General features: G+C 53.5%; 1 non-coding gene across 1 annotated transcript; it reads left to right on the top strand.

The window, feature by feature from the left end:
- The first annotated feature begins 12,707 nt into the window (after positions 1-12,707).
- LOC118704708 lies at positions 12,708-12,835 on the top strand. The gene has a single exon (XR_004983490.1). It is a non-coding gene; the product is annotated as a small nucleolar RNA SNORA19 (small nucleolar RNA).
- The last annotated feature ends 687 nt before the right edge of the window (positions 12,836-13,522 follow it).

The following is a 13,522-nucleotide window of genomic DNA, read 5'->3' as shown; positions in this document are numbered from 1 at the left end:
CCTGTGGCTCATCGCAGAACAGAGAGCTGATGTGGATGGCGCCAGGGGAAGGGGGAGAGAGGAGAGAGGGAAATGGGGAGAGGGGGAGGGGGAGGGGGGAGAGAAGAGGGAGGGCGAGAGGGAAACAGGGAGAGAGAAGAGGGGGGCGGGGGAGAGGAGAGGAAGAGGAAGAGGAGAGCCTCAGCCCAGCACACGCCCCAGGGAATTCACCCACCCACCCACCCACCCAGCAGTTTGAAGGGACTTTCCCACCTCCTGGGGCCTCTCCCTGCCCCCAGCCAGGGGCCCAGAGGACTCCGGGACATCTAGCCATTGGGGGGGGGGGGGGTAGCTGGCTGTACTGCCCTAGTCTGGGCTCATCCTTGGATGCTTGCGGACACAACCACCATCCAAGTAGCCCTGGGATGCCTCTCTCTCCCTCACCCGCCCCCCCCACACACACACACAGAGCAAATGTACCAGATGTATCTCTGTGTCTGGCCCAAGCCACCATCATCATCACTCCCTGGGAGAATGCAGCCACCTCCACACTGGGCTCCCACTTCACTCCTGCCCACCCTCACCCTCATAATACACTCTCCTTACAGCAACTGGAGTATCTTTCAGAAACAAAACCAGATCACCCCCCTCCCCAGCTTATCTCCCCACCCAACTGACGTCTCCTCAGGGGCTTAGAATAAAACCATCCTCCACACACAGCCCTGTGAGCCGGAGGCGCTGCCCGCCACCCCCCTGGTCTCTCATTGACCCCTGTTACTCTCCAGACCTTTGCTGTCAATATGGTGGTCACATTCAAACTAATTATAATAAAATAAAATTAGACATTCAAGTCCACCGTCACATTCGCCACTTTTCAGATGTTCATAGTCACATGTGGTTGGCTAGTGGCTATCATTGCAGAACTTTCTCGTCATCACGGAATGCTAGCACTGTTCTAGACCTTCTGAACCATTTTAGTCTCTCCTCTGTTCCTCTGAGCCTTCGCACAAGCTGTCCCCTCTGCCAGCATCACCACACACACACACACACACACACACGGGGGTGTAATGGTGAGCTAGCTGCCTTCACACACCGCTTTCCCCGCGTAGCCTGAACTGGGCTGGGAGTCCCCACTATGTGTTCCCATGACACTGTGTACTCCTCTGTCCATAACTCATTATTCATTATCGTTAACATTCACTAATCGTCTGGCTCCGCCGTTAACAATCGCAAATGCCTGCTGAGCACTCACTATGTGCCAGACACCATGTAAGTGCTTTACATTTAACGCTCAGAGGAACCTCATTTCACAGATGAGGAAACTGAGGCTAGGCAAAGTTAGGTACCTTCCCAGGCCGTTCAAATCCAGAGCCATACCCTTACCCCCAAGCTCTCCCCAGGGTGAGATCTGGCCTTCATTGTCATTTTTGTTCTGTGTGCCAGCACCCAGCACAGTGCCTCCTGGTGCACAGGAGGCTTTGAAAGACGGGGTAGCCAATCATATTGCAGAGGGCATTACTGTACTGTTGGGGGGATGGAGAGCGAGGGGAGACCCTCAAATCCCCCAGAGGCATCCCCACATCAGGTGACAATGACAATTGGGCAGACAACCCCAAATGCAAAAGCAGCAGATGGGTAGCCATGAGGGAAATGCACAGCCCCTGTGAGATACCACTTCATACCCACGAGGATGGCCAGAAAAAAGAGGTGGGCAATACAAGCGTTGGTGAGGATGAGGAGAAATTGGAATTTCGCATATTCTGCTAATGGGTTGTAAAATGGTGCCGCCAGGAGGGAGGCACTCAACCCAGCACGTCACTCGGCCACGTGCTCCAAAGACGGGAGCAGATGTCCACAGCACTCTCACACAAGTGTTCACAGCAGCCTTCCCCTAAGAGCTGAGTGGAAACACCCCCAGTGCCCACAGCCGGTAAGCGGGAAAATAAAACGCGGTCTCTCCACACAATGGAACACCATTCAGCCACAAAGAGGAACAGACTACTGATGCGCACTCAACAGGGATGACCCTTAAAGCAATTAGGCTAAGTGACAGGAGCCAGCTGCGCCCTGGCTGGTGCTCAGTGGGCTGAGCGTTGTCCTCTGCATGAGAGATGGCTGGTTCAATTCCTGGTCAGGACACACGCCTGGTTTTGGTTTGATCCCTGGTTGGGGTGAGCTGGGGAGGCAACAGGCTGATGTTTCTGTCCTGCTTCTCTCTCTCTCCCTCTCGCTCTCACTCTCGCTCTCTCCTGTTTCTCTCTCTTCCTCTCCCTTTCTCTCTAAAATCAATTTTTTTGATTACGTGACCGACACAGGAGGTAGTTGGCAATTCCCACTCTCACACTGTTGAGTTGAGTTTCCTATGCCCTGCCAGCCCGGGACTCCAGGCAGCGAACGGACATCCCCCAGGAACAGCCACGCTAGGATTGGGGGAGTGGTGGGGGGCGCAGTCTTTTTGGGAACAGAGAAACCTGTGGTGACACCAAGAAAAATACTAATATCCTGCTGAGAAACCCTATCATGAAAACACTGTGGGCAAACCCCAGGACTCATTGCCTTCATCAAAAAGTCCCTTAAGTCGAAACCAGTTTGGCTCAGTGGATAGAGCGTCAGCCTGCTGACTGAGAGGTCCCAGGTTCGATTCCGGTCAAGGACATGTACCTTGCTTACGGGCACATCCCTGGTGGAGGGTGTGCAGGAGGCAGCTGGTCGATGTTTCTGACTCTCTATCTCTCTCCCTTCCTCTCTGTAAGAAATCAATAAAATATATTTTTTTAAAAAAAGTCCCTTAAATTTGTGGCTTTGGGACAGTTGTCTGTTTATCAGACAGTTGTCTGATTCCGTCCTTTGGCCCTTCCCTGACAGGAAGTTGGAACCTCCATGAGTGCTGGCAGTGATGGGAAGCTGGGCCTGCGACACTGCAAATCTCAGGCATGAAGACGGAGAACAAGATCTGAGAGCTAAAATGAATCTCCACCAAGGACACGGCTCTGAAAGTTTCATACTTACGGCAAGAAGCTTGTGGATATAATCTCCTCAGCATGGTATCCGCTAAGACCCTTGTTCATACATTTAAAAAAAACATATGGCTCAGTGGATAGAGCGTCGGCCTGTGGACTCAAGGGTCCCAGGTAGGATTCCAGTCAAGGGCAAGTACCTTGGTTATGGGCAAATCCCCAGTAGGGGGTGTGCAGAAGGCAGCTGATTGATGTCTCTCTCTCTTGAGTGTTTCTAACTCTCCCTCTCCCTTCCTCTCTGTAAAAAAAATAAAAAAATTAAATATATATATATATATATATATATATATATATATATATATATTTAAAATAAATAAATAACCCATAGAGTTGACTCACAAAAACGTGATTTGCCTTAACACAGAAATTATCATAAAAGATGGACATTAGAGTATACTCAGTACCTCAGCTATTGCTCCAATATGCCTCCGGGATATTGAAAGGAGATTAAGACTGCACAAGGTCTCTTTTCTGTTTGTTGCTTTAATTTATTGTTGAAAGTATTACCGATGTCCACTTCCCCCTCCCCCATTGGCCCCTTCTAGGCTGCACCGGCCCCAGGCTTCACCACACCATTGTCTGTGCCCACCGTTATGCAATATGCAGCATCTTCTTTGGTTGACATTTCCCCCCCTCCCCCCCCTGCCTGTCCTCTGAGGTCTGACTGTCTGCTCCATGCTTCTATGTCTCTGGATCTATTTTGTTCACCAGTTCATTTTGTTCTTTAGATTTCACATATGAGAAATCATGTGATATTTGTCAAAAAATAAAATCCATTTTTTAAAAACCCCGTCACAAGAGATCTCATATTGTATGAGTTCATTTATATGAGCTGTGCAGAATAGGGAAATCTATGGAGACAGAAAGTACCATAGCTCTCTCTTTTCCCCTCCCTCCCTTCCACTCTGAAAAGCAATGGGAACATATACTCAGGTGAGGAAAGAAAGAAAGAAAGAAAGAAGAAAGGAAGGAAGGAAGGAAGGAAGGAAGGAAGGGAGGGAGGGAGGGAGGGAGGGAGGGAGGGAGGGAGGGAGAGAGAGAGAGAGAGAGAGAGAGAGAGAGAGAGAGAGAAAGAAAGAAAGAAAGAAAGAAAGAAAGAAAGAAAGAAAGAAAGAAAGAAAGGAAGAAAGGAAGAAAGAAAGAAAGAAAGAAAGAAAGAAAGAAAGAAAGAAAGAAAGAAAGAAAGAAAGAAAGAAAGAAAAGGAGGGAGGAAGAGAGGGAGGGAGATCAGCTTAGTAGGCTTGATAGGGGTCCTGTTACAAGGGAGACAGAGGGATATGAAGAAAATGCAGGCTGAGGTGGGCTTGGTCCTCAGAGAGGCAGAGGCACTTGCCCTCCCCCCGCCCCCCAGCCAAGGGCACGCCCCGGAGGCGCAGGAGGCCAGAGGCCGGCGGGTTCTCACAGCCGCCTGGCCCGAGAGGATGCTCGCTCAGCAGGGCTGCCTCTCCCTCCAGGACCAGGACAGCCCCGCCAGGCCCGCCGGCTCTGCGCCGGGCTGCAGGGCTGGGCCTCCACGGCCCCTCTCGGTGAGTCACCGGAGACCAGGAGACAGGGAGGGTCTGCCGTCGGGGCCCCCGCCCCGGAGAAAAGGCCGCGGCAGGCGGAACTGAGATCGAGGTGAGGGGAGACCAGCGACGGAGACGAGGGCGAAGGGCAGGGAGGTCCCGGTGGCCCGGACTGAAACAGGGACCACCCGCCGCCCGCAGGTCCAGCTCGGGGGGAGGATGCTGGGTGCGGCTCACCGCCCGCCCGCCCGCCCGCCCGCCCGCCTCCCCAGGACCCACTCCCGCGGCCCCGCCGCGGCCCTCCCCCTTCTCCCCGCGGCCCCGCCCCCTCAGCTCCCCCACCGCGGCCCCGCCCCCTCAGCTCCCCCCCGAGGCCCCGCCCCTCAGCTCCCCCTCCCAAGCGCGGCCCCGCCCCCTCAGCTCCCCCCTCCCAAGCGCGGCCCCGCCCCCTCAGCTCCCCCACCGCGGCCCCGCCCCTCAGCTCCCCCATCGCGGCCCCGCCCCCTCAGCTCCCCCACCGCGGCCCCGCCCCCTCAGCTCCCCCAACCGAGGCCCCGGCCCTCAGCTCCCCCCCGCGGCCCCGCCCTCAGCTCCCCACCGCGGCCCCGCCCCTCAGCTCCCCCCGCGGCCCCGCCCCCCCCTCAGCTCCCTCCCGCGGCCCCGCCCCCTCAGCTCCCCCCCCGCGGCCCCGCCCCCTCAGCTCCCCCACCGCGGCCCCGCCCCCTCAGCCCCCCCCACCGCGGCCCCGCCCCTCAGCTCCCTCCCCGCGGCCCCGCCTCTCAGCTCCCCCACCGCGGCCCCCCCCCTCAGCTCCCCCCACCCGCGGCCCCGCCCCTCAGCTCCCCCGCGGCCCCCCTCCCCCACCGGCCGCCCCTCAGCTCCCTCCCCGCGGCCCCGCACCTCAGCTCCCTCACGCGGCGCCCCGCCCCCTCAAGCTCCCCCCACAGCGGCCCCGCCCCCTCAGCTCCCTCCACGCGGCCCCGCCTCTCAGCTCCCTCACCGGCCCGCCTCGCGCTCCCCCACGCGGCCGCCCCTCAGCTCCCCTCCCCGCGGCCCGCCCCCTCGCTCCCCCCCCCTCTTCCCAAGCGCGGCCCCGCCCCCTCAGCTCCCCCACCGCGGCCCCGCCCCTCAGCTCCCTCCCCGCGGCCCCGCCCCCTCAGCTCCCCCCCTCTCCCAAGCGCGGCCCCGCCCCTCAGCTCCCTCCCCGCGGCCCCGCCCCCTCAGCTCCCCCCCCTCTCCCAAGCGCGGCCCCGCCCCTTCCCAGGAATATCACACGCGCGCACACACACACACGCGCGCGCACACACACACACACACACACACACGCACACGCACACACCCGCTGTGCGGCGGGCGGCGGGCCCGGCTGAGGTTGGAGGGCCGCAGGGAGCGGGGTGTCCTGATGCCGCTGTCCCCCCAGGTGACGGTGCGGGGACCGGAGCCGGGACCTCCGCCTCCCTCCTACGGAGCGGGTCACCCATACGGAGCGGGTCACCCATACGGAGCGGGTCACCCAGGGGCAGGAACAGGCACCCCCTCCGGCCTGGAGGGCGCCGGGCAAAGCCAGGGCTTTTTCTTCTCCCTCTCTCTCTCTCTCTCTCTTTTTAAAATATATTTTATTGATTTTTTACAGAGAGGAAGGGAGAGTTAGAAACATCAATCAGCTGCCTCCTGCGCGCCCCCCACCGGAGATGAATCGAACCCAGGACCCTCAATCCGCAGGCCGACGCTCTATCCACTGAGCCAAACCGGCCTCGGCTCTTCTCTTTTTTAATCCTCACCTCCACCCTGCGAGGTAGATCCTGTTGGAATCTCCACGTCAGAAAAGGGGAAGGAGTCGGAGATGAAGTCTGTTTGCTTTGCACATTGCAAGTGGTGGCAGTGGGATTTGAACCCAGACATTCTGATATCCTTTTGCGTTTTCATCTCTCTTTTACAAAGAGGGAGGAGAGCTGAAGCCGGTTTGGCTCAGTGGCTAGAACGTCGGTCTGCGGACTGAAAGGTCCCGGGTTCAATTCCGGTCAAGGGCATGTACGTTGGCTCCGGGCACATCCCCAGTAGGGGGTGTTGCAGGAGGCGGCTGGTCGATGTTTCTCTCTCATCGACGTTTCTGGCTATCTCTCTCCTTTCCTCTCTGTAAAAAATCAATAAAATATATATTTTTTTAAAAAACAAAGAGGGAGGGGAAAAGGGGAAGTTTATTAATATATATATTATTGATTTTTTACAGAGAGAAAGAGAGAGAAACATTGATCAGCTGCTTCCTGCATACCCACTACTGAGGATGTGCCCACAACCAAGGTACATGCCCTTGACCAGAATTGAACCTGGGACCTTTCAGTCCACAGGTTGACGCTCCATCCACTGAGCCAAACCCGTTTTGGCAGGAAGTTTTTTGTGTTTTTTTAAATTTAAATTCTTTATTGCTAAGTATTACATAAGTCCCCCTTTTCCCCCATTGAACTGTCCTCACCCCCCAGCACATGCCCTCAAACTCCCCCCAAACTTCTCCTCCCCCCCCCCCAAACCCCCTCTGTGTCCACTGGTTATGCTCATATGCATACAAGTCCTTCCGTTGATCTCTTACCCCCAGGAAGTCTTTTTGTAGTCTAATTCACCCCCTTTAAAAAACACTGACAGTTCAAAAACTTTTGACAACCCTCGCCTGTGTGGCTCAGTGCGTTGGACATCATCCCATGCACCTGGGGATTGCCAGTTTGATTCCAATCCGGGCACACAGTTCAATCCCTGGTGGGTGGCGTGCAGGAGGCAGCTCATTGATGTTTCTCTCTCCCTCACTCTCACTTTAAAAATAAAATAAAATTAACTTCTGACAAACGTGTAGATAATTGTATTACCACCACAGCTATCAAGACACAGAGTGTTTTCTTCACCCCAAAATGCTCTCTGGGCCCCTCTGCCCTCCCCTCCAAAACTGGCATGCTCTGATAACCACTGATCTGATCTCTCCTCTTGTAGCTTTGCCATTTCCAGGATGTCACATGAATGGAGTCACACAATCTGTGTATCCCTGGCTTTTAAGGCCCTACATCAGTGGTCCGCAAAAGTGCGACTCTTGAGCCACATGCGGCTCTTTGGCCCCTTGAAGTTTTTAGCAAAGGCCAGCTTAGGAGTACCCTAATTAAGTTAATAACAATGTACCTACTTATATAGTTTAAGTTTAAAAAATTTGATTCTCAAAAGAAATTTCAATCGTTATACTGTTGATATTTGGCTCTGTTGACCAACCACTGCCCTACATCAAGTGTGTCAAACTCAAAGCTAGCATGGCCAAGTGAGCAAGGTGTAAGTTTCTGTGGCCACAAAAAAACAAAAGCTTCAATTTTCATAGAAACGTAGGTTTATTTCAATAGGGCTGAAATAGATGAGTCATTGGTAACATAAAATAATAGAACATTTTAATAAAAACTAATACTTTTTATTGAACATTAACTTACCAGACACTGAATAACTGCACAAATTAATAAGCATAATGCAAATAAATCTATTTTTCTTGTCCTCTGAAAGTGAAATATTTCCTGTTGCGCACACCAAACAAGTCAGTCCAGACTAATGACGTGGCCATCGGCTGCTAAAATACTCGCTGCTAGTATGAGTGGAGAGAAATGGTGCACCTGCGATAAGGCACCAAAGGGAAATGAATGCAACACGATGATAGTAATTAGTCATTAGCCAAAGTTGTAGTTCATTATTAATAATTATGTATAATAGGACATTGTAAAAATTGTTATGAATTTTTTATTAAACCATTTCTTACATACTGTTATAATATATTTCTTATATACCGTTATATTGGCTGGGCCACAAAAATATTCGTTGTGGGCCGTGAGCTTGACATGCTTGTCCTGCATAGCTTGTCCTTGCTGCGGTTTCCTTTGGCAGCGTCTGTCCTGCTCCTAGACCCCAGCTGTGAGGAGAGTTTGCTGCCACTGCCTGGGGGTGACTCAGGCCTGGGAAGGGAAGGATGGGCTGGGTTCTACTTCTGAAGAGAAAAGTTGTCCGTCTGTTTGGGTTGCTATAACGAACCACAGACTGGGCAGCTTGTACACAACAGAAAGGTATTTCTCAACGCTCTGGAGGCTGGAAAGTCCAAGGTCAAGGCACCAGCATGGCTCCATCCTGGAGAGGACCCTCTTCCTGGCTCACAGCCAGACACCCTCTTGCTGCTTCCTCTTTACAGGTGCTAACCTCATTCCTGAGGGCTCCGCCTTCCTGCCCTCAACAGCTCCTAAAGGCCCACTCCTAATACCATCACTTCTGGCCATCGGGATCTCAGCATTAGAATCTGGGGACACCAGATATTTAGGCCACAGCAGAGAGATGACCAATTGAGTAAAGAACTAGGGACAAGAGTTTAGGAAATTTCAGCAATGTAGACTTTATCATGTAAGTAATAAAGAATTGTTTAGATTTAAGTGTTAGACCCTCTCCGGAGCCCTAAGATTACCAGGACCTGCCTGGTTTCTGCTAAAGCTTCTCTGAAGAGAAAAGTTGACAGCCAGGTTTGCTCCAGGCTTGGATGCTTCAGGCCTCACATTGCCTGGCCCAGGGCTAGGGCCACAGTGAGAGAGAGAAGGGAAAATTCGGCATCAGTTTCCTGTGTTCCTGTGTTGTCTCCTCTTACCTCCGTTTCGGGGTGTGTGTGTTTTCCTGCCTCTCCAGGCAGAGACTTTCCTCAAATGTCCAGTACATGGAAGGGGCTTGCTTAAGCATCCCCTGAGGGTGATGTCATGGTTCCCAGAGTCTGGTACGCAGACATCCACTGCATTCCCCCTGGTTAGCAGGGTCTCATCCGTTTGTGGGTCCCCCAGGCACCGAGGTCTCAGCTTCTCTCCTGAGTTATCAGTGTCATCCTCTGTCTATGGCGCACACGCTCCTGGCCACGCCTCTCTGCCTGGTCTTCTCTCCTACTCTCTCTGTCCTTGAAGGTTTACACCTTTCTTATTCATTTTCCATCTTTTAGAGGGGACTCTTCAGGGCACATGCCTGGGTCTCGGTCTCGATCCCTCTTGGGGGACATGCAGGAGGCAACTGATCAGTGATTCTCATCATTGATGTTTCTATCTCTCTCCCTCTCCCTTCCTCTGTGAAATCAACGACAATATTTTTTTTTAAAGAGAAATAAAACACCAGATTTATGGTTGGGCTCATGTGCCCTGAACAGGAATAGAACTGTGACCTCCTGGTTCATAGGTTGACACTCAGCTATTGAGCCATGCCGGCCAGGTTTTATTTCTTCTTCTTTTAAATTTCTTTTTTAAAAGACAATCTGGATCCAGAAATAAAAGTGAAGAAGCTGAAGCTGAGACAGCGTGCAGACCGTCCTTTGGAGGTGTCCCACCATGTAGGAAGCCGGGAAGTGGGGCCCGCACTGAAAGGGCTGGGGAGGCGAGTGCTTGTTTAAAGGTCACAGACACAGGGAATGAAAGGTGCTCTTTGATGCCGATGGACTGTCCTGGAGCAGGGGGAGGAAGGAGGGCACCTCAGAGAACCCAGTCCCTGAGAAGATGAGCAGATGGCCCAAGTGGAAGAGTTCGTCTCTGCTCATGTAACGGAAGACAAGAGACAAGGCAGGTCCAGGTGTGGACAAGTTTCAGACCAAGTGTGAGAAAACCAATTGCCTCTGTTTTCTCAGAAAGGTGAGGTTGTGCCGAAACCGGTTTGGCTCAGTGGATAGAGCGTCGGCCTGCAGACTAAGGGGTCCCAGGTTCGATTCCGGTCAAAGGCATGTACCTGGGTTGCGGGCACATCCCCAGTGGGGAGTGTGCAAGAGGCAGCTGATCGATGATTCTCTCTCATCGATGTTTCTAACTCTCTATCCCTCTCTCTTCCTCTCTGTAAAAAAGCAATAAAATATATTAAAAGAAAGAAAGAAAGGAAGAAAGAAAAAGAAAAGGAAGAAAAGAAAGGTGAGGTTGCCCTGGCTGGCATGGCTCCGTTGGAAGAGCATCATCTCATGCACCAAGAAGTCGCCCCTTTGATTCCTGGTGGGGGCACATGCCCAGGTTGTGGGCTCAATGCCCAGTAGGGGGCGTGAGGGAGGCAGGCTATCAATGTTTCTCCCTCTGCCTTCCAATCTTTTCCTTAAAAAATGAATAAAAACATTTTTTTTTAAGCAAAGTGAGGTCACTAGCTGAGAGTAAAGGGGCAGGTGGGGAGGTTGAAGAAAGAAAATGAAGCATATCGCGTCTCAGACTAAAGGAGTGAAATTGCCTGGCAGAGTCAGAACCCTTTGCGTTGTGCAATCACAAATTTAAAGTGAAACCAGGCTCCTTAGCTGTGTGACTCCCTCCACCCCACCCTACCCCCCGCAGGTGGGTGCAGGTGGGGAGAAACAGGTGTTGGAGTTGCCCAGGCCCAGGGTTGGAGAGGAAAACACAGCCAGCTGTTCCTCACCCCTCCGCACAACTGCGCACCATGTTTTCACACTTTGCTCTTCGGAGAGAGGCAGCGTGAGTGAGGAGGACTCACCCCTAAAATGTCATTCCCGAGGCCTGGGTGTTTGGAGGGGGGTGAGTAGGCAACTGCCAGAGCCAGGCAGGAGCCACCTGCTTTTCTTAGCACCTCCCAGGCACAGGCAGCTGGATGCCGATTTGACGCTGAGGTGCCTGGAGCAGAGCCCGAGTCAGAGGGGGAGGTAGGCACCTTGCTCCAAGGCAATAGGTGGGGAAGCAAGACTGGAGGCCCTCTCCCCCATCTTATCTTCCAGGCCAAACAGCACACCCCTCCCGCCCAGCAGGCGGCTAATTCAGCATCTTGTTTGGCCCTGACCTATCATGGTATTTACCACCCATATTACAGGCGTCTCTTCACTTGCCTGTTTCTACCCGGTGATTGGGTATATTTATCTGGGCAGCCTTAGCAATTGGCACAGGGTAAGAAAGGCCACTTTTATTTCACAAATATGAGGCTCTAGAGTAGGGGTGTCGAACTCAATCAGAGAAGGGGCCAAAATCTAAAATCCAGCCTAAATCACGGGCCGAATGGTTTACTGAACAGTCATAAACTGTCATTGTGATGGAAACGCAGCGGAGTGCAGTGATGACAGCGCTGTGCGGGCCACATTGCAAGGCCTGGCGGGACGGATTTGGCCTGAGGGACTTGTGTTTGACACATGTGCCCTAGAGTAAGACTGAGGACATACTTATTTCCTTAGTGTTAGGTCTGATCAAATAACGGCCATTTCACGATAGACACTCCCCTTTGCTGAGACTACATCCCATTATCTCCCCTGCGGACCTGCACAGAGAAGTCTCCGCCCAGATAAAGCGCCCAAAGTCCTTCAGAAAGTCCAGCTCCGCACTGGGGGCTGGAGAATCCAGGCTCAGCCACCTGGTGTGCGGACATCGAATAACTTCGTGATCCCTCCCCACTCTGATCCCTCCCCACTCTGGCCTCCTGCGCGTTCCTTCCTCCTTTGGCGACCGAACACTTAGGAGATGCTATGGGCCTGGACTCACACAAAGCGTTTTGGCCTCACCTTTTCAGAACGGAAGGGGTGATATTCGCCTGTTTCTGGGTGTTCCCAAGCCATGTCCCCCTTTCTGTGGTTTGGGGTCGCCCAGGAGCCTGCGCAGATGGTTATTCACTTGGTGGGATGTCTTCAGGCACAGGCCCCGGGGTTCAGTATGAATGTCCATGTTAGACCACCCACCTCAGGCGGAGCCGGATGAACGCTCTGGCCTGGAACACGCGTGCAGAGGCCAGAGCTGAGCGGGAAGCAGATGAACTATTTTAAGTGGCTGCAGTCAGTCTGCAGGGAGCAGCTGCTCCGAGTGAGTCATCAGACATTGCCGGAAGCCTCAGCCTGCCTTCTGCTTCTGCACAGAGGCCGGCGAGACAGCAGAGCACCAGCAGCTCAGGGAGGCTGGGGCCAGAGAGCAGAGGACGAGACACTGCTGTGCAGGCTCCTCCCGCCCCCAGTTTGCCCCCTCAGGCTCTTCCTTCCTTCTCCAGGGGTCTCCGTTTGTGTGCGGCCCCTAGTCATGCTTTCCGGGGCTCAGGGCCTTCCCTTTCCCTGGGCCTTGGCTGCTGCGGGGACAAGGAGCCATCTTGTTCCAGCAAACTGCCAACCTGCTTCCAGGAAAAGCTCAGGGGAGGAGGGGGAGGAGGATTACCTAAAAGGCCATCAGAGCTTCTGGCTGGAAAATAGAGGCGGCCATTTGGGCCTCTGGAGGCAATTACAATGCGCATTTCATTGACCTGCCTTCCGGTATATACCGGCAGTGTTATTTCTCATGCGCTGTACAAATAGCTGAAGCTTAATCAGCAGTATAATTCAGTAGTAATGCTGCCAGCCTCCTTCAGACAAACAGTAAAAATAAAAAGACAAATGCGATTACATGCAGGCTTGTTGCTCAGAAAAACAGCTTCCACAGTGGCAGGAGGGACTGAGGTGCTGCTTCACAGGAAGCCACGGCAAGCAGAAGGTGCTGGAAGCCTCCAGCTAACCCAACAAAGTGGTGTGTGTGAAAGCTTGGTTTGCTGAAAGGTCGCCAAGAGCGTATTTAGCCTTAGAAGTAAGTTCTTCCTCTGATAAGTCCCAAAGGCCTATTTTCTCCCCCAAATGCTAGTGCACCCCTTTGCTGGATGCAATGGTCACTGTTTGACACTCTGACTCTGGGTGAACTAAGCAGTTCTGAAAATTGGGAGCATTGCCTGCATTCGTCAGGCCGGTGCTTGGAGGTGGGGCCAATGCTGAGGAAGCTGAGGGCGGCCCCTGTGCTCTGCCTGTCTCTGCCTCAGAGCCACGGGTCCCAGAACTTAGCCCGTGTCCCCCATGGGCAAGCTCCTATCCATCTCCACAGCCGAACGGGACCAAGGCGGATGGATGCCTGGCTCTCCTGAGCTTCCCCTCCTTCGGGTTCCTCGGATGTCAGCCGCTGACCTGGAGCCTAGCCCTTTGTCCAGCGCAGGAGCAGGAAGGAAGGTGCAGCCCCTGAACCACCCACAGAGCTCATAAACGCCACCTGATTCCACAAACATTCTCTGGTGTGGATG

Source organism: Pipistrellus kuhlii, unplaced genomic scaffold (assembly GCF_014108245.1).
Source record: "Pipistrellus kuhlii isolate mPipKuh1 unplaced genomic scaffold, mPipKuh1.p scaffold_m20_p_45, whole genome shotgun sequence".
NCBI classification, from domain to species: domain Eukaryota; kingdom Metazoa; phylum Chordata; class Mammalia; order Chiroptera; family Vespertilionidae; genus Pipistrellus; species Pipistrellus kuhlii.
This window is presented reverse-complemented; position numbering and strand designations above follow the sequence as displayed.